Source organism: Typopeltis vanoorti, chromosome 23, assembly GCF_054136105.1.
Source record: "Typopeltis vanoorti isolate ZY-2024b chromosome 23, IOZ_Tvanoo_1.0, whole genome shotgun sequence".
NCBI classification, from domain to species: Eukaryota; Metazoa; Arthropoda; class Arachnida; order Uropygi; family Thelyphonidae; genus Typopeltis; species Typopeltis vanoorti.
In genome coordinates, this window is record NC_143571.1 from 73,724,912 (window position 1) to 73,746,668 (window position 21,757).

The window sequence follows — 21,757 nt, forward strand, 5'->3', positions numbered from 1 at the left end:
TGAGTGCTTTGTCTGGTTAATGGGTTCAAGGAGAGGTATGATAGATTGTCTGGATAGATTTGGTTTCCTGCTATGAGTCTTCAGACTCCATAGTCTGGTTAATGGGTTCAAGGAGAGGTATAGATTTGGTTTCCTGCTATGAGTCTTCAGACTCCATGGAGGTGCCCATATAATAATAATAATGGCTCTGGATAATACATAAGAGGTATCATTCCGGTATGAAATTGAAAACAAATATTTGTGTACGATACAGGGTGGCCATAATGAGAGAGGAGGTGTTCAGAGCTCTGTAGTGAAAAATGTATTGGACTAAATTCAACCAAACTTAGTGCAAGCACACTCTGGAACATGGGGTTTTTATTTCTCTCTCTTTAGATGTCATCTTCCAGGAGGTTGACTACCATGAGCTGCCAATATGTTTTGTGCTTCTCTTTTGCATTCTTCATATGACAAAAAGGTCCAGTCCTTAATATTTCTCATCCGATCTGTTCTTTGTCTTCCTCTTATTCTTTTTCCCTCTGTCATTCCTTCTAGAACTGTTTTTTGTGTGGATTCATGCCTTAGTATATGACCAAGTTTTTTCCTTTTCTTAATGGTTTTCAACAGATTCCTATCTTCTCCAATCATCTCTAATATTTCTAAATTAGTTTTTTTGGCAGTCCATGGGACTCTAAGAATTTTTCAGAGGACCCACATCTCAAAGACTTTTAGTTTATTTTCACAATATTTTGATATTGTTTTTATTTACAGAAGATAAAAAAAAAAGTATGAAATTCTTCCACCAGGGGGCATTTGATGCTATAAGTGTGTGGTTTGGGATTAATTAGACAGTAATGGCTAGAAGAGACACAACAAATCAGTTTTTGTGTCCGTATAACTTACAGGTGTGGTTCAGTATGCCATCCTTTCAGATGTTCTAAGAGCTGCATTCTGTGAATGACATTTTCTACAGCCGAACACAACAGATCTGCATTGATTTTCCTCACATTATGCGTTATTCTTTTGAGGTTGCTAAATGAATCCATACACCATGCATTTCAGATGGCCCCACAACCAAAAGTCGTTGTTGTGATCAGGTGAACATGGTGACCATGCTGTAGGAAATGCACGACTAATCATGCTGTGTTCTGTGAAGTGTGTTTTTTGTAAACATTTGCTGTGCTGGCATTCCAATATGAGATGGTGCTCCATCCAGCATGAATATGATAGTCAAAGCATCTTCGCTGCTGCATTTGTGGAACAACAAAATTGCACAGCTTCTCTCAATACCTAACAACAGAGATGCTATAAGTCACTGATCGGGCATAGTTCTTCGAAAAACTATGGACTGATAATAAACAATGTAGTGAAACTCCACCACACTGTGACTTTAGGTGAGTGTGAAGGGATCTGATGGAACACTTACAGGTAATTTGCAGTCCAAATGCTGCAATTTTGCAAGTTAACACTACCGTTCAGATAAAAATGTGCCTTGTCACTCCACAAGATCTTCCACAGCCATGCACCATCCAACTCCATTTGAGCTAAGAACGTCAGGGCAACTGCAGTCGAGTTTCTGCATCACCATGAAGCAAAGATTGAGTATGGGAGATGTTATAGGGGAAAAACCTCAGCAATCATAAAATCATTTTGGCAAGATTTGTTATTGCCATTGGTCCTTTTCTCCTATCCTTCAAACTGTGGAATTCTCAAAGTGCAGCATTAGTGTTACTGAGTTGTTGATAGTAAAGCTTGACTAGCAATGTACATTCCAGTAAGGTCAGATCCATAGCACTCAGCAGTAGAAACAGTGATATTATGCAAATATCAAGTGAATTTAGTGCCAATTGTCCACTGGCGCAGAATTTTGTACTCTCCCTTTTCCCCCCACATCAATCACAGTTCACCTTCAATGCCCAAATTACACTCTTCATGGTTAATTTTAACAAAGGTGGCACCTGTGCCTTTGTATGTTCCAACACTGCCTGCCAGAGAATGACAAATTTAGAATCATCCCCTGCTTTTGACCTTTTCTGGCTGAAGGTTTCCCACTTAGTAACATTCATCTGCTGTATTTACCAGTCTCTAAACTCTGAAAACCACAAAGACCTCCTCATCTTCCTTTCCACAAAACTTGGCCATCTACAATCTAGCTATCCAAACAACAGAGTCATTGTCCTAGATGACCTGAATGTCCATAACTCCAACTGGCTCCCCTTCTCCAACACTACAGATCAAGCCAGGTGCAATGTAGAAGTCTTTGCTATAAGCAACAATCTAATGCAAATCCTGCAGCTTCCTATCTTAATTCCAGATAATCCTCTCCACTCTCCCAATTCCTTTGATCTTTTTTTTAACCAGTTCTCATTCCAGACACACTGTAGGAGTTACCTCTCGTTTTGGCAACTCGAATGACAATCTGGTGCAAGTTTCCAAAAAATGGTTATAATCAAAAATTAATAAGATAACATCATAAAAGAGCACCTTAGACCAACAGATGAACAGAAAATGCAGAAATATACAGCAGTGGTATTTCTCTCTCTCTCTCACACACACACACACACACACACACACACACTGTCCATCACAGACAAGATATTAAAAATAATGTGTTGGCAAGGAATAAAAATGGCTAGTAAATGGGGCCTCATGTCTCCTTCACCTTTCCAAACTTCCCCATTCACTTCTCAAAAAACCAATAATGTACAAGTGCAGTTGTTCATGTGGAATTTGCTATTTGGGACAAACAGGCCAGTCAGAAGAGATACATATATCAAAACACATGAAGAATATGAAGGGGGGGGGGAAGGGGATATGAAGACTCAACCCATCTTAGACGGAAGAGAAGAAGAAGAGAAATGGGACCCCATGTCTCCTTCACCTTTCCAAACTTCCCCATTCACCTCTCAAAAAACCAGTAATGTACAAGTGCAGTTGTTCATGTGGAATTTGCTATTTGGGACAAACAGGCCAGTCAGAAGAGATACATATATCAAAACACATGAAGGATATGAAGGGGGAGAAAAAAAATCAGGACTAGCAGTACATACAACATAGATATATCATCATGTATTATGCCAGTGTACAAAAATGACCTATATTGATTACAATTTCTTCACCAGCACATTCAAAGCATCATCAGAAATGTTAAATAACCATGATCAGTGTCACAAGAAAACCAAAATACGATCCTACATCAGGTTCTCTTTCATCACAAACTAGCATGCAGGTCTTGAACATTCTTTCTATCACCTAGCTAATCATCATAATACTAGCCATATGTGATTACACATTATTAGTCATTTTCATATATTCTATATTGTTGACATTGTTAGCTTGTGAAACCTGGCCATTGTATTGTCAGATATGTTTTTGTTTTTTTTTTAACTTGAAGAAAATTGTTCAGCAAACAGTTTCTAAGTGGTAAATATACCGGGTTTTATTCAAGTAAGTTTCATGGCTTACATATGGAATTTATTCAATAACTCCAATATATTGCATCCAACGTTATGCAGACATCGTAAGGGAGGGAGACTGTTAACTACATTCAAAATATGAATCAAAATAATGAGTCAAAAGTCATGCATATATTAGCTTGTGTCTAAGTCCCAGCTGAAGTATATGATATTACACTATTAGAGCACAAAGGAATAATGTAGTAAGTTGTGTAGATAATATATATATATATATATATATATATATATATATATATATATATATATATATATTTCAAAAAATAGATTTAATGACTCCAAGACCGAGATAACATATAAAGATTTTAATGATAAATACTACTAGTTTCGGCATATAGCAGCCTTCTTCAGGTATTTATAAAGGAAAGGAATACTAATAAACATTGAATTATTTAAATAAACAAACTGGAAATTACAGGTACAAATTGCCTCACATAATCGATACATAAAAACGTTGTATTTTTCAAGTTGTTCCAACTGGCGTGCCATTGTTTGTTGCAATTGTGCGTGCAAGTTCACGTGAACGCCAATATTGAATAACTGCAGCATGGCTATCTGGGATGTTATAACTTAAATTATTATTTAAGTGGACCGGGTTCAGTAGGATTTCCCGTGATATATATATATATATATATATATATATATATATATATATATATATATATATATATATGTTAAAGATACCAAGAAATTTTATCATCATCATCATCATCATCAAATTCCTGCCATGTACCCTCAAGGGGTGTACAGGATATGACAGTACTACATGAAAAATTTACATCATTATTAACTTCCTATCTACAATTTTCCTCCAAATCAGTCTGTTACTTGTCAAGACTCCAACATTTCAGCTCTTATATTTCTATCGTCTAATGCACTTTGTACCGTATCAATCCACCTATATCTTGGTATTCCTCTGGGTCGTTTTCCTGCCAACCTGGCAGAGAACACTTGTTTTGCTAATCTTTCCTCTCCCATTCTATTTAAGTGACCATACCACCTGAGATTAGCTCTGCTAATGCATTCCTGGATGCTGACAATGTCAAGTTCTTTCCTAATATCCTCATTTTTAATATGATATTGCCATTGATGCCATCTGTTCACACCTCTAATCTTTCTCAGGACTCTCATATCTGCAGTCTCTAGTCTTTGGTCAAGTGTTTTACTTCTGACCCAGCTCTCAGATCCATAAGTTAAAACTGTCTTGTATACAGCTAATTTAGTTTTCCGACTAATTTCTCTCTTATTCCATATGAATTTATTCAATTGACTTCCCACCATACCAGCTTTGCTGATTCTGTTGTCTATTTCTATATTTAATTTACCATCTTCAGTAAATATCGTGCCTAAGTAACTGAAATGTTTTACTTGTTCCACAGGTTCTCCATTCACAACACAGTTGACATTTTCAATGATTCTGCCTATTTTCATTGTCTTTGTCTTTTTATTGCTGACCTTCATACCATATCTATTACAACAGCTATTCAATTTAGTCTGAGAATCTTGCAGACTTTTAGTGGATTTATTTAGAAGTATAACATCATCCGCATAAAGCAAAGAGCTGACATTAACATCTCCAATTTTGATATCAGGTTTAATACCACTTTCCTTCATAATGTGATCCATATAGATAATAAATAACAGAGGGGATAATGTACATCCTTGTCTCACACCAGATTTAATATTAAACCATCTTCCTGTACTTCCTTCAATTCTAACTGCTGACTTACAACTCAAATAAAGACTAAGTATTGCTTGATATAATGCCCCATTGACACCATATAACTGCAGCGTATTGAATAGCTTCGCTCTTGGCACCTTGTCATATGCCTTTTCCAAATCGACAAAACTTAAATACAGATCTTTGTTATATTCCCATGCTTTCTCAACTATTTGTCGTAAAGTGAAGATCTGATCCTGACAGCCTCTATTTGGCCTGAATCCAGCTTGTTCTTCACCAAGCTTTTCTTCCACAATTCTTCTCAACCGTTTCTCAAGTATACTTGCATAGATCTTACCAGGAACACTCAGTAGGGAAATACCTCTGTAATTCTCACATTCAGTTTTATTTCCCTTTTTATATATGGGTACTATGAGAGCTCTACTCCAATCATTGGGAATTCGTCCCTCAGTCCAGGCTTTCTGAACTATGCAGTGCAGCCACTGTAAGACTTTTGTACCACCATACTTCAGCATTTCTGGTCGAACATCATCTACTCCTGCTGCTTTTCCACATTTCAAGCCTTTGATGGCTTTTTCTACTTCAAGTATGGATATGTATTCCTGACTGCATGCCTGGTCAGTGCTTTTTATCACTGTGCTGTCATCACTGCTTGTTTCATTTAGCAGTTTTTCAAAGTAATTACTCCATACTTCAAGGATATTTTTTTCTCCTGTTTTCATGTCACCTTTATCATCTCTAACTCCTTTTACAGCACTCTTTCCTCCATTCCTAAGCTTCTTCAACAACCTCCAGAATATTTTGCCACCTTCTTGATATTTATTTTCTATATTCTTGCCAAAGTCCTCGCATGACTTTTGTTTAGCTAGTTTTACACACTGTTTAGCTTTCTTACATTTGTCTCTGTATTCTGTAAGAGTAAAAGCTGACTTATTTGCCAGGAACTTTTGATATGCTTTCTTCTTTTCCTTCACTGCCTCTTTAACTTCCTGTGTCCACCAGGGAGTTCTGATTTTTTTATCCTTGCACACAACCTCACCACATGCCTCTCTGGCAGAATCAATCAATGTTTTCTTCAGAGTTTGCCACTGAATCTCCAAGGTTTGATTCCTTTTCTCAAACTCTTTCATTTTCTTTTCAATAATCTTTCTGTATTTTAGTATGCAGTTCACATCTGAGAGCTGCTCAACTTTTATTCGCTTTAAAACTTTCTTACATGTTATTCTTTTCAATATGAAATTCAATTTTATCCTGCTCAAGACTAAATAGTGATTGCTTCCAATTTCAAATCCTCTGTACACTCTGGTGTCCTGCACCAGGGAGAAAATATCACTATCAACAATAACATAGTCAATGAGACTTTTCTTATTCCTAGCCTCTTCTCTCCATGTGAATTTGTGCACATTTTTATGTTGGAACATGGTGTTAATAATAACCAGTTCATGTCCTGAGCAGAAATCCAACAGATATTTGCTATTATTATTAGCTTTGCTCTTTTCTCCAAATTTTCCCAAAATATTTTTATATGTCTCACAATCATTTCCTACTCTGCTATTTAGATCCCCAACAAGGACCAGCTTTTCCTTTTTCATTGTGTCAGTTGCTTTTTCTAAAGCGTCAAAAAATTCCTCCACTTCTACCTTAGTAGAACCTTCTGTGGGACCATAGGCACAAATAAGTCTCATTGTCCAGTTCCCCATTCTCATATTTGTCCACATTACTCTACTTGAGACTGACTGCCATTCAAGAAGATGAGCCTCATATTTTGTGTTGAATACTATGGCTACTCCTTCTTTTCCTTGATTGTCATTGCCTGAATATAACATTTTGTATTTATTGCTCAGAAAGAACTCACCAGTTTTGGTCTTTTTTGTTTCAGTCACCCCTATTATGTCGATCTGGTACTTATCTAATTCCTCAGCTAGCTCCATTTTTTGCCATTCAGGCTTCTTATGTTGATAGTACCGATCTTTAACTCTGGTGATGTTGAGTTGGAGTTTGGAGTTTGTTTTCAGATTTATTCCAGTAGCTGACTTTTCGCTGTTCGCCCTGGTTCCCTGGTGAAAACAACGGGGGCCTTGTTTAACTGGGCGACGCCCAAGCCGGCATGAAATTTTGTCATGTTGTACCATCATTTTTTATTTTGGTTTAACCAATAAGAATACAATTTGGTCGGCTAAATCCCAAATTCCAGCCCATCCTCGTTCTTTCAGTATCCAAGTAGATACCCGACAGGGTGCACCACGAGAAGGTGAGGATTGGACATTAGGTCAGAAGCCCTGGTCGGTTCTCCGCATTCCTTTAAAGGCTATGTGGAGGTCTCCTCTCAGTTATACAGCTTTGACCCTTAAGCACCCCCAAGAAATTTTATACTTGGTTTTAATCCTTTTCCTAAGTAAGCAAAACAAAGTTTTGCACGTGAAATATATTCGTGTCTGAGCTACTTTTATATAGAGGCTAATGACTTCATATCACTTGCCTTAATATGTGTCCCATAATGTAAAGCACATCCCCTTTCAGGTGTGTATAATGCAATGCATAATGGGAAGGGCCACTACCCAGACCAGTTTCGACCTTTATTGAGGTCTCATCAGTAGGAGCCAGACCTGGGAGAGATACCAAGGTTGAAGTAATGAAGAAGTCATATATATATATATATATATATACAAGTAAACAAAATGTGCTTGACCTTCTTAATAAAAATCTCTGGATGAGAGAAAGATGTAGAAAGTTTTTTTACCTTGGGTGTAAAATACGTTAAAGATACCAATATACACACCTGAAAGGGGGTGTGCTTTGCATTATGGGACACACACTAAAGCAAGTGATATGAATGCATTAACCTCTATCTACAAGTAGCTCAGACGTGAATGTATTTCACCTGCAAAACTTTGTTTTGCTTACTTGGGAAAAGGATTAAAACCAAGTATAAAATTTCTTGGTATCTTGAACGTATTTTACACCAAAGGTCAAAAAACTTTCTATACACACATATATATATAAATACAAATGTATGTATTTGTATAGACAAACGAATTTCAATTTGCTGTCTGGTTTTGTCTGGTTCCAAAGAACTCTGTGCCTAGTGTCAGTACTGTGAGAGGTAAGGCCAGACTTGTCAGATTCCAAAAATATAATGTTGTCTTGAATGTAGTTTTTATATATATATATATATAATAATTATTAATTTAAAAAAAAAAACTTATGGACAACTAATAGTGATCACTTCTCAAAGCTTGGATATTGGCATACAGTCTGATCGGTTCAGATTTGCATGATTTCTTAGCGTTTCACATATTTCAATGAAAAGACGATCGAATTTCAATTTGCTGTCTGGTTCCAAAGAACTCTGTGCCTAGTGTCAGTACCATGAGAGGTAAGGCCAGACTTGTCAGATTCCAAAAATATAATGTTGTCTTCAAGTTTTTCAATTCTGATGAAGGCAGGATGGTCAGTCTGCCCAAAATAGGAAATATGATATGAGCAGGGTACTTGATGGACACCTGGTAAGGAAAGAGGTAGTAATCTATCCTTTGTTAGTGATAAGAAGGAAGACAGTTTATGAGCTGGTTTGAAGGAAGCATATAGATTGAATTTATGGAGAATCCTTGCTATTTGGTCTGAGGTTCCTTTAAGATAGGGTACTTTCAAATAGCAAGGATTCTTCATAAATTCAATCTACACTGCTTGGAAAGATGTCAATGGACACCATGGTGTGAGGAACAAACATTATTTTATGAAACATCTAGAAAAAAAACTCTGATACAATATTCCATCAGCCTTGTATATGATTACATTTTGTTGATGATATATTCACAGTCTGCTCCCAGACTGATTCAGAATTACTTCAGTTCTAGGGAACATAAACTTGAACTCCAGTATCAAGTTCACTAATGAGTGTGAGTCCAATAACCAGCTACTCTTTCTTGGATAACTTACAAGGGTGTGCTGAAAAGTTGATAATCACCATGAAGGAATTGAGGTAGAACCATGTAACTTACACATATTCTAAATATTCCCCCATGAAGTGTTGTACATTTGTTACAGCACTATTTGCAATCCTCTGAGAAAAAATTCTTTCTCTTGTTGCACAGACCAGTCCTCAGCTACAGATATGACTTCATCATCTGTGATAAATTTTGTTCCTTTCAAGTGTTTCTTTAAATTTGAGAATTGGAAATAGTCAGATGGGGCCAGATCTGGCGAATAAGATTGGTGAGGCAGACATTGAAAGCCCACATTGTGTATTGTCTGTTGGGTTTCATGAGCAGTGTAATTAGGTGTGTTGTCCTGCAAAAACAAGATGCCTCTGCTTAGTTTCCTCACAGCGTTTTTCTTTCAGTACCTCCTTCAATTCCTTCAGAGTTGTTGAATAAACTGCTGCTGTAACAGTTTCACATTTTTTTGAGGTACCTGGTAAGGGTTGCACCATCCATATTCCAAAAGACAATGGTAAGAACTTTCCCTGCTGACTTTTGGGTTCATAACTTCTTTGGCTGTGAAGAATCTTTGTGTCTCCACTCCATTGACTGTTGTTTGGTCTCTGGGTCATAGTGATAATGCCATGTTTCATCACCAGTTACAATTTCTTAAAATGACCCAAAATCCCTTGAGATGACAGCACACATTCTCTCTTTTGGTCAGCATTCAAACATTTGGGGGACCCACTTCACTGAGAGCTTCTGAATATATAGATGTTGGTTGATAATGACCTCAACTCATTCCCTGGATTGCAATGTTTTTGGCTGGTATTCGTCTATCATCAAGGATCACAGAATGCACTGAATCTTTGTTTTCAGGTGCGATCGCTGTGGAAGGTCTTCCTGACCTGGAGGCATCTGTTATCACAGGATGCCCAGTTTTAAACTTGGCCACCCCTCTGGCAACTGTTGAATATGCTGTGGCACAGTCCCCTAAAGTCTCACACAAAGTTTGGTGAATCTCAGTTGCAGACTTTTCTTGTAGCATGAAAAACTTGATGATGTTCTGCAACTTTGTGTCTTCGAATTTCTTCAAAACCTCTGTGATGTCTTCTTATATATATCCTAAAAGAACAAGAACAAATTATTACAATTTGGTGAAACATGCAGGTTAAAGGGTTTTAAGATATGTTCTTTCTTGTGGTTATATCAGTTGCCATAATATCATTTTTGTTCTTGATGTTTATCAGAACTTTTCAGCCCTCACCCCCCATAATTATTGTAATCCCACATGTCATGTTGAATTTTCAGTTTATCGTAAACTAAACTTTACTGGCAGATATATTTACTCATACTCCCACCATCATTCATAACAAAAAAATGGGTATTATCAAGAGTTGTACGCAAAGCTCATACATTCTGCTCTTGTGATCCCCTTTTTTAAATGAACTGAATAAAATTAAATGCAATTTGATATGTAATGGATACCACAAAACTACCATTCAAAAATTATTGATAATTGTCATCCTTCTACTAGACTACAATCCAATGTGAAAAGAATTTCAATATCCACCTTAAAAGAACCTCAGAACAAATAGTCAGGATTCTTCATAAATTCAATCTATATGCTTCCTTCAAACCAGCTCAGAAACTGTCTTCCTTCTTACCATCAACAAAGGATACATTATTGCCTCTTTCCTTACCAAGTGTCTATCCTGTATCCTGATCATGTCATCTTTCCTATTCTGAACAAACTGGCCATGCTGCCTTGATTTGAATTGAAGAACATCAAGACAACAAAGAATCCTTGCTATTTGTTCCAAGGTTCCATTAAGCTAGGTGTGAAATTCTTTTCACACTGGATTGCAGTCTGGTAGAAGGATGATAATTATCAGTAATTTTTTTGAATAATAGTTTTGTTGTGTCCATTACATATTAGATTGTGTTAAATTTTATTTATTTCATCTAACAAAAGGGGATCAGAAGAGCAGATCATATGAGCTCTGTGTACAGTATCTTGCTAATACTCATTTCTTGTGATGAATGATGTTGGGAGGATGAGTGAATGTATCTGCCAGTAAAGCTTGGCTTACGATAAACTGAAAATTCAACATGACATGTGGGATTACGAATAATTAAGATGTCCATAGTCGGTTATTGGACTTGCGTTCAATACTGAACTTGATATGGGAGTACAAGTTTATTTTCTCTAGGAACTGAAGTAATTCTGAATCAGTATAGAACCAGATTGCAAATATATCATCAACAAAATATAACCATATACAATGCTGAGGGAATATAATATCCAAGAGTTCTTTTTCTAGATGTTCCATAAAATAATCTGCTAAGGCTGGTGAGATAAGACTGGCCATCACTATTCCTTCCATTTGCTTGAAATACATTGATGGTGAATTTAAATAGGTTGCCAATGTCTTCTGGGAAATCAGATTGTAAAAACTTCAGTCTTTTGTAATGTACGTTGGTGAACGGGGAGTCTATATCAAAAGAAACCATAATCTCATTATTAGACAAATGTAGATATTTTATTTTCTCTTTGAAGTGAAGACTGTTTTTGATGTAATAGCTGCTATGGCAAGTGAGATTCTGACGATGATGAGAGAGGTGTTTTACAAGATTGTAATTTGGATAGCCAATACGGGACACTATAGGGCGTAGTTGGTTGCCATCCTGATGCAATTTAGGAAGGCCATAGAGATGGGGTGAACAGACATGGTGAACCCATAACTTCTCAACAGTAATGGCATCCCACAATTGTACATTGTGTAATAATTTATTTAATTTATTGATTTGACTTTTAGTTGGATCCCTGCTGATAACCAATGTTGATTGATAATATCTTAATAAGATATTAATTTTATGATTATACTTGGTGTTATTCATGACAACAGTGGCATTACTTTTATCAGCCTTTGTGATGGCAATATTGAAGTTTTAGCAGAGGCATCGAAGCTATTGTAAATTTGAGAAGGGTTTATTTAAAGGAGGTGGTTTTGCTATATAAAATTTGGGCAATCTCAAAATGTAATTTTCTGATAACTTTTTCTACGTTTACCATGATTTGTAACTAAGATGTATGTCGGGGAGACAAGGCAAAATCAGGACTTTTAGACAAAACATTTAGTCATCATTTATCAGTGGTCTATTGGTTACATTTATATTTCGCCTTGTTGCGGTTAGACTCGCTTATTGATTGAATATTGTGATGGTTTCTTCCTTCTAAAATTTCAAACTTACGAATTAATCTATGTTTATGGATGAAATGTGCTCGTCTTGCCAAGGATAGCAGAATACGAGAAATTAATTCAAAATGGTATTGATTGAGGATGTCTTTTAGAGTACTTTCAATTCCAGAGGTTGAGCATTACTTCGCTTCTGATAAGTTGGAACATAAAATATTTCATCTTATCATTGTATAACAGAGCAAACACACAATAAGAAACATTATAACATGTTTGTCTCTAGGTATTAAAATACTGCTTTGTAGATATATCAAATATTTCAACAAGGGATCACTCACTAGTTAGTATAAATAATAGTGGAAGTGTAAACATTTAACATTTTTTTTGAGCAATAAGTACTAGAAGTTATAGAACGACTTGCACAGATTGTAAGGGGGATGTAAGTCCAAAGGTCAGGTAGCAGTTTTTCCCGGGCATTTGCGTGCCAACAGCGTACGAAAACGTATCGGAGAAAGCTGGATGCTCTGACGTCGACCTACGTGAAAGCGCTAGGTGGACATTGCGGAGTGCGAGAATCGCTGGGAACCAAGGCGAAATATAAGGGTCAAGCACCCCCCACACGAGGCCTTTTTTTTGTTCCTGATCTACTGGTGCTGGTCTCGCAGTGTCGTGAGCAGGTGAAGGGCAGCAGCGCCTCCACTCCGGAGGGTGGATAGAGACATCGGCGGAACTAGGAGGTCGTATCTCCATGGAAAGAGTATGCCCGGCCACCCACAGAAAGCCAGATAGGAACCCATGGCTATTCCAATTAAGGAGAGACAGATTCCTGAAGACCTCTTAATGTGATGCAGTTCAAGATAGATAAGTGGACTTTATAGTATTTGTTAACTATGAATGAAAGGATTTGTACCGCGCTGGGAATCTAAGGAAGGAGCATTAATAATATTATATAGAACAGAATTGTAGTGATCCTGAGAAAGTTACCGTATATTTACTGTCTCCTACTGTGATTGAATTATGTTATATGTTTAAAGAGGTTATGATAAAGTTCAGAGTAAAGAATTACTATTAATGACAAGATTGTAAAAGATATAGATGCTGTTATATGTTTAAAGAGGTTACGATAAAATTCAGAGTAAAGAATTGCTATTAATGACAAGATTGTAAAATATATAGATGCTATTATATGTTTAAAGAGGTTATGATAAAGTTCAGGGTAAAGAATTGCTATTAATGACAAGACTGTAAAAAATATAGATGCTATCGTATGTTTAAAGAGGATATGATAAAGTTCAGAGTAAAGAATTGCTATTAATGACAAGATTATAAAAGATATAGATGCTATTTTGAGTGGTTTGATTGAAACTGAATTAGAAAAGAATTATTGAGATTGTTATGCATAATTTAGGTATTTTAATGTTGATAAGATTTATACTGAAGAATTAACAATAATATTAACCTGACTGTCAGGAACTCTCTTAGATTGAGATTTAAGTTTACATGTACTGTATGTATATAATTATAGTATCTAATAACTCTTGCTTGTGAATACAGTTAAGTCTATCTGTGATTTTGGAATCCAATGCACCACTTATAAAAAAAAACTAACACGAACGTAGGCAGGAAATTAGAGGGAAGAGATTTTGGCCACGTCTGCAAAGGTCAAGGTATCACTTAAATAGTATCTAGAGATCGTCTCTTGATTGATATTATTATTTAATCTAAAAGCACTAAGTGGCGCAGCGAAAAAATAAATTTCTTAGCGTTTTACGAGAGGTTGATCTCAGATACTCTGGCATTGACTCAACCCTAGGGCAATTCCATTGTTATAGGGGTAGCACGTGATACCTGAGAGAGAGTTGAAGGAGAATTTGAATAAAAGACTAAAAGAGTAATTATATTAGAGATAGGGACACAACACTTCACTTATTTGATTTACTAATAACACCTTGCTTGCTCTTTGATAAACTCTATGTAGAATGTGACTGGATTATTTCTTTAATTTTAACAAAATCAGGAATAATATCAGCAGTACGACAACATTTAAGGAACACAAGTCTATTAAGCAGTTTCACTTTCTTCAAATGTAGCTTACCATATCTTCTTACAGATATCCAATCTTTCTCTGTTGAGGGATTTGTAATTAATTCCTTTAATGGAACATGTGCAATAGACGTATTTAAGGAAGTTTCATTCATGGCTTACACATGTAACAAAAATTATATGGAATTTATTCAAAAACTCCAGTATATTTCATCTAGTGTTATGTGGACATCGTAAGGGAGGTAGACTGTTAACTACATTCAAAAGAAGAAAAAAATAATGAGTCATAAATCATGCATATATTAGATGTCTCAGTTGCATCTGAAGTATATGATATATTATTAGAGTGCAAAGAAACAATGTAGTAAGCTGCATCGATAAATATATATATATATATATATATAAATAATTATTAATTTTAAAAAACATATCAATTAATAGCAATCACTTCCGAAAACTTGAATATTGACATACACTCTGATCAGTTCAGATTGGCATAATTTCTTAGCATTTCACATGTTTCAAGGAAAAGATGATTGGATTTGAACTTGCTGAAGTGAAGAAGTATTGTCTGGTTCCAAAGAACTCTGTGCCTAGTGTCTATAGAGTGAGAAGCAAGGCCAGACTTCTCAGACTCCAAAAATGTAATGTAGTCTTGATATGATAGTTGATATGAGCATTGTACTTTATAGACATCTGGTAAGGAAAGAGGTGGTGATCTATTCTTTTTGATGGTAGCAAGGAAAACAGTTTCCAAGCTGATTTAAACGAAGCATATAGATTGATTGACATTGATTGAATTTATGGAGAATCCTTGCTATTTGTTCTGAGGTTACTTTAAGATGGGGTATTTTCAAATTGCAAGAATTCTTTGTAAATTCAATCTACACTGCTTGGAAAATGTCAATGAACACCATGGTGTGAGAAACAAATAGTCATGCTGCCCACCTTAATAAGATGTAGGATTTTCTTTCACTATGATGACTGTAGCAATCCTATGGGGCATAGTTCCACAAGCATTAGCAATCAATAGGAATTGTGGATCATTTCTGTAGGAATGTAATGAGATCCTAGACTTGTAGGGTGGACATCCCTTGACCTTACCCAAAGCCCCAGTTCATCTTATAGATGTTCAATAAGATGAGATCTGGACTCTGTGGAGGCCAGTCAAGTGTGGTGACATTCATGTCCACAAACCATGCAGTTACAGCAGCAGCCTTATGGCATGATGCATTGTCTTGCTGAAAGAGATAATGGTCAGTTCCATATGAATGCCACAAAGTAGGAAGCATTGCATTGTCCAGTATGTTCAGATACCTCTCTGAGTTCAATGTTCGTCACACCACTCACAAACAGAAGTCCAGGGCCAAACCAGGAAAAAAGGCCATACCATCACATATCCACCTATGAATTTCATAGTTGGGGTTACACTTTGGTAAGAGACATTCATCTGGCATCGCTTCATAACACAGATTTCCAAGCTTCCATGTCCCATTGTACATGCTCTTTGCACCACTGAATATGATGATGCATTTACGTTTGCATAATGTAGGGTTTGCATATTGCAGTCCTCCCATGGAAATCCATGGTAGGACCCTCAGTTCTAATTGTTTTTGTGCAGATTCATTTTCCAGTCAATGGCTGGAACTCTGCATTTAATGTCTGTCGACAGAATGGCAGTTTTTATGTATTATCCTAGATAGCATCCTACAATCACATTCAGTGAGTGTGTCGTCGTCCACTGCATGTACGTGAATGTGAGTGGCCGACCCACACACTCGCATTCAGTGAGTGTGTGGGTTGTCCACTTGTAGCTTGCAGTTGATTCTGTGCTTCTATCTCAATATGATATCACTGATTGTTGACCTGGGATGGCCCAATTTGCCAAAAACATAGGCTTGCAACATGGCATCCTATCACAACACCTCTTTCAAACTCTGTCAGTTTCCTTCTTGCAGCCACTTAAACCACACAGAGTCGCACTGAATTGGGAGCATACAAGCACTTGACTCATTATATGGCATGATGCAGCTTGCCTATGGGATGTCCATTGACATCTTTCCAAGCTGTGTATACTTCCTTCAAACCAGACTCAGAAACTGTCTTCCTTTCTACTCTATCAACAAAGGATACATTATCACCTTTTTCTTTGCCAGGTGTCTATCAAGTACCCTGCTCATGTCATCTTCCCTATTTTGGACAGATTAGCCATTCTGCCTTGGTTAGAAATTGAAAAACATCAAAACTATATTACATTTTTGGAATTTGACAAGTCTGGTCTTGCTTCTCAAACTATTCACTACACTAGCCACAGAGTACTTTGGAACCAGACAAAACTGTTCACTCCAAGTTCTTATTTGATCGTCTTTTCCTTAAAACATGCAAAACATTAGGAAATCATTTGAACCTGAACCGATCAGACTGTACAAATACCCAAGTTTTGAGAAGTGATCACTAATGATTAGTTTTATTTTTTTAATTAATAATTATTTCAGGAGTGATCAAGGGTCAAAGCTGTATAACTGAGAGGAGACCTCCCTTTACAGGAATGTGACCAGGGCTTCTGACCTAATGTCCAATCCTCACCTTCTCATGGTGCATCCTGTTAGGTATCTCCCTGAATACTGAACGAATGAGGATGGGCTGGCAATTTGGGATTTATCTGACCAAATTGTATTCTTATTGGCTTAAATCAAAATAAAAAACAATGGTACAACATGACAGAATTTCATGCCGACTGGGGCATTGCCCAGTTAAACAAAGCCCCCGTTCTTTTTGCCAGGGCAAACAGCAAAAAGTTAGCAACTGGAACAAATCCTAAAACCCACCCCAACTCAATATCACCAGAGTTCAAGATTGGTATTATCAACATAAGAAGCATGAATGGCAAAGAAATGGAGCTAGCTGAGGAATTGGATAAGTACCAGATCGACATAATAGGGGTGACTGAAACAAAAGAGACCAAAACTGGTGAGATCTTTCTAAGCAATAAATACAAAATGTTATATTCAGACAGTGATAATCAAGGAAAAGAAGGAGTAGCCATAGTATTCAATACCATAGTATTCGATACTAATCTTCTTGAATGGCAGGCAGTCTCAAGTAGAGTGATGTGGGCAAATATGAAACTGGACAATGATACTTCTTTGTGCCTATGGTCCCACAGAAGGTCCTACTAAGGTAGAAGTGGAGGAATTTTTTGAGGCTTTAGAGAAAGCCACTGAAACAATGAAAAAGGAAAAGTTGGTCCTTGTTAGGGAACTAAATAGCAGAGTAGGAAACGATTGTCAGACATAAAAATATTTTAGGAAAATTTGGAGAAAAGAGCAAAGCTAATAATAATGGCAAATACCTACCTGTTGGATTTCTGCTGAGGACATGGACTGGTTATTACTAACACAATGTTCCAACATAAAAATGTGCACAAATTCACTTGGAGAGAAGAGGCAAGGAATAAGAAAAGTCTCATTGGCTATATTGTTGATAGTGATGTTTTCTCACTGGTGCAGGACACCAGAGTGTACAGAGGATTTGAAATTGGAAGTGATCACCATTTAGTCTTGCAGGATAAAATTTGAATTTCATATTGAAAAGAATAACATGTAAGAAAGTCTTAACGCGAATAAAAGTTGAGCAACTCTCAGATGTGAACTGTAGACTAAAATACACAAACATAATTGAAGAAAAAATGAAAGAGTTTGAGAACAGCAACCAAACATTGGAGATTCAGTGGCGAACCCTGAAGAAAGCACTGATTGACTCAGCCAGAGAGGCATGTGGTGAGGTTGTCTGTAAGGATAGAAAAATCCGAACTCCATGGTGGACACAGGAAGTTAAAGAGGCAGTGAAAGAAACGATAACTAGCAATGTTTGGTTGCTGTTCTCAAACTCTTTCATTTTTTCTTCAATTATGTTTGTGTATTTAAGTCAGCTTTTGCTCTTAGAGAATACAGAGACAAATGTAAGAAAGCTAAACACTTTGTAAAACTAGTTAATCAAAAGTCATGGGAGGACTTTGGTAAGAACATAGAAAATAAATATCAAGAAGTGGCAAGATATTCTGGAGGTTGTTGAAGAAGCTCAGAAATGGAGGAAAGAGTGCTGTGAAAGGAATAAGAGATGATAAAGGTAACATGAAAACAGCAGAAAAAGATATCTTTGTAGTATGGCGTAATTACTTCAAAAAATTGCTAAATGAAACAAGCAGTGATGACAACGCAGTAGTAAAAAAATTGACCAGGCATGCAGTCAGGAATACATATCCATACTTGAAATAGAAAAAGCCATCAAAAGCCTGAAATGTGGAAAGTCAGCAGGAGTAGATGATATTCGAGCAGAAATGCTCAAGTATGGAGGTATAAAAGTCTTACAGTGGCTGCACTGCATAGTTCAGAAGGCCTGGACAGAGGGACGAATTCCAGATGATTGGAGTAGAGCTCTCATAGTATCCATATATAAAAAGGGAAATAAAACTGAATGTGAGAATTAGAGGTATTTCTCTACTGAGTGTTCCTGATAAGATATATGCAAGTATACTTGAGAAACAGTTGAGAAGGATTGTGGAAGAGAAGCTTGGTGAAGAACAAGCTGGATTCAGGCCAAATAGAGGTTGTCAGGATCAGATTTTCACTTTACGACAGATAGTTGAGAAATCATAGGAATGTAACGAAGATCTGTATTTAAGTTTTGTAGATCTGGAAAAGGTATATGACAAGGTGATAAGAGAGAAGCTATTCAAAACGCTACAGCGTTGAATGTAAAATAAGTTTAGTTGTAAAATTCGATGCAGTGAAATTTTATATAAAGATTTTCCGACATCGATTTTTACAGAGGTCATAAATCATGTGGAAAGAACAAAATTGTAAATTATTGTATTTTAAAGGAGAAGTACTGATGGTAAACTAGTAAAGCTGATTAACAAAAAGAATGATTTAGAAATTGTTCACTAAAAATATTGTAAAGGTTAAAATTGTGCATTATGTTGATTTGATGTAACAGAATGTTAAAAGTAATTCTGCCTTAAGTTAAGGGGATTAGACAAGATTATGTTGGCGACTTGAAAATAAACAAAGGTATTGAAGGTCATTCAGATGTAGAGATTGTTGTCGCCAAATCAGAAGTTCAAGACAACAGTGACATCGGTTATTTACAGAAGATTCTGGGGATCTCCGCCCCTAAAAACAAGGAGCTTCTGAATCATATAAAAGAGGTCTTGAGAACCTAGAGGGGTTGTTTTTTTCCGTCTTGCTGCAGTCCGTTGGCCTGCTTGGACCTCATATTTCATTGTAGGATTGTGACCCGTAGTTATGGGGAAAACCCAGGAGAGGAAGATTATTCTATGGAGATGTATTTTCAATAGTGGAACGTGCGACCAGATAGGCGGCGCCATCAGTAGGTCCAAAACCGACAGTGAGCTATGCTACTAATCCCGGAAGAGGACTACACCAGGACATCCGCCAAAAGCCATGGAGCAAAGGCTAGGAAATAGGACCGAGGAAAGCAGTCAGCAGAACTGCCACAAATCTTCAAGATTGATAGGACTGTATATGTTTTTACGAATTTGTGAGTAGATTTTGAAATATTAACGCTGAGATTTTAAGAATTGTATGTCTGCTGAACGTAGCTTTGTTAAAATAGTTGTAAAAATCGCTATAAGAAGTAATTGAGGTTGAAAATTAACTAGTATATTTATTGAGAAGAATGTTAGCCAATGATATTGATTGTAACAGCCAGAAATTGACTAGATTTTGTAAAGCAAGTTATTCAAGCATTGTGAATTGCAGGTCTAAATTGTAAGGTTACGATTTAAGTTAAAAATAGGCATTAGAGAGAAATTGTTTAATGTGTATCATATTGTATAGAGCTTAAGGTAAAATAAATGTTTTGTTTGTTTGAAATTATCACCTGATCTTTGACCAATGCACTGTTTCACAAAAAAATAACCGAACTTGAGTGCTTAAATTAGAGAAATTGCCATGACTGACTATTTAAGGTATTTTTTTAGAAAGTATTCTTCCTGTGCTACAACATTAATTCAGGGTGGCGCAGTCGAAAAACAAATACATTTTCTCTGAATTATATCACGTAGGAAATAGTTAACTGTAACCGTGAGTTGCCAATTCTAGAGGCCTTTTCACTAACAGTGCTAATAGTTGTAGGAAGTATCAGGGATCACAAGCGGGGACTAAATTAATTGGCAACAAGGTAAAGAGTGCTTAACTGAGAGTTAGAAATTAAAGTACGCATAGGAAAGATAACGGAAAAAGGGTAGAATTAATACAAAGGCGAAACAGCCAAGATATTGAGGACGAAGAAATAAATAAAATAAATAATTATCTTTAATATTACATAGTCTTTATTTGAGTTGAAAGTCAGCATTTAGAATTGAAGGAAGTAGAGGAAGGTGGTTTAATGTCAGACAAGGATGTACATTATCCCCTCTGTTGTTCATTATTTATATGGATCACATTATGAAGGAAAGTGGTATTAAACCTGATATCAAAATTGGAGATGTTAATCTCAGCTCTTTGCTTTATGCAGATGATGTTATACTTCTAAATAAATCTGCTACAAGTCTGCAAGATTCCCTGACTAAATTGAATAACTGTTGTAGTAGAAATGATATGAAGGTCGGCATTAAAAAGACAAAGACAATGAAAATAGGCAGAAACATTGAAAATATCAACTGCATTGTGAATGGAGAATCTATAGAACAAGTAAAACATTTCAGCTATGTAGGGCACAATTTTTAGTGAAGATGGTAAATTAAATTATGGAAATAGACAACAGAATCAACAAAGTTGGTATGGTAGACAGTCAACTGAACAAATTTATATGGAATAAGAGAGAAATTAGCCAAAATACTAAATTGCTATATACAAGACAGTATTCAAGCCAATTTTAACTTATGGATCTGAGAGCTGGGTCAGAAGTAAAACACTTGACCAAAGACTAGAGACTGCAGATATGAAAGTCCTTAGAAAGATTAGGGGCATGAATAGATGGCATCATTGGCAATATCATATTAAAAACAAGGATATCAGGAAAGAACTTGCCACTATCAGCATCCAGGAATATGTTAGCAGAGCTAATCTCAGGTGGTATGGTCACTTAAACAGAGTGGTAGAGGAAAGATTAGCAAAACAAGTGTTCTCTGCCAGGTCGGCAGGAAAAAGATCCAGAGGAAGACCAAGATATAGGTGGATTGATACAGTAAAAAGTGCCTTAGAAGATAGAAATATAAGATCTGATAATGTTGGAGTCTTGACAGATAACAGGCTGATTTGGATTAAAATTGTAGATAGGAAGTGACTAATGATTTTTTCATGTAGTACTATCATATCCTGTACACCCCTTGAGGTCAGGAATTGGATGATGATGATAATTATTTAAATTTTTTTTTTGAATCTATACAACTTGTTGTGTTGTTCCTTTGAACTCTGATCGTGTAATATCATATAC

General features: G+C 36.3%; 1 protein-coding gene across 1 annotated transcript in view; it reads left to right on the forward strand.

Moving 5' to 3' along the window:
- LOC150093978 (ubiquitin carboxyl-terminal hydrolase 25-like) overlaps positions 1-21,757 on the forward strand; it is a 551,531-nt gene that overhangs the window by 496,988 nt on the left and 32,786 nt on the right. The gene's annotated exons all lie outside the window — the stretch shown is intronic.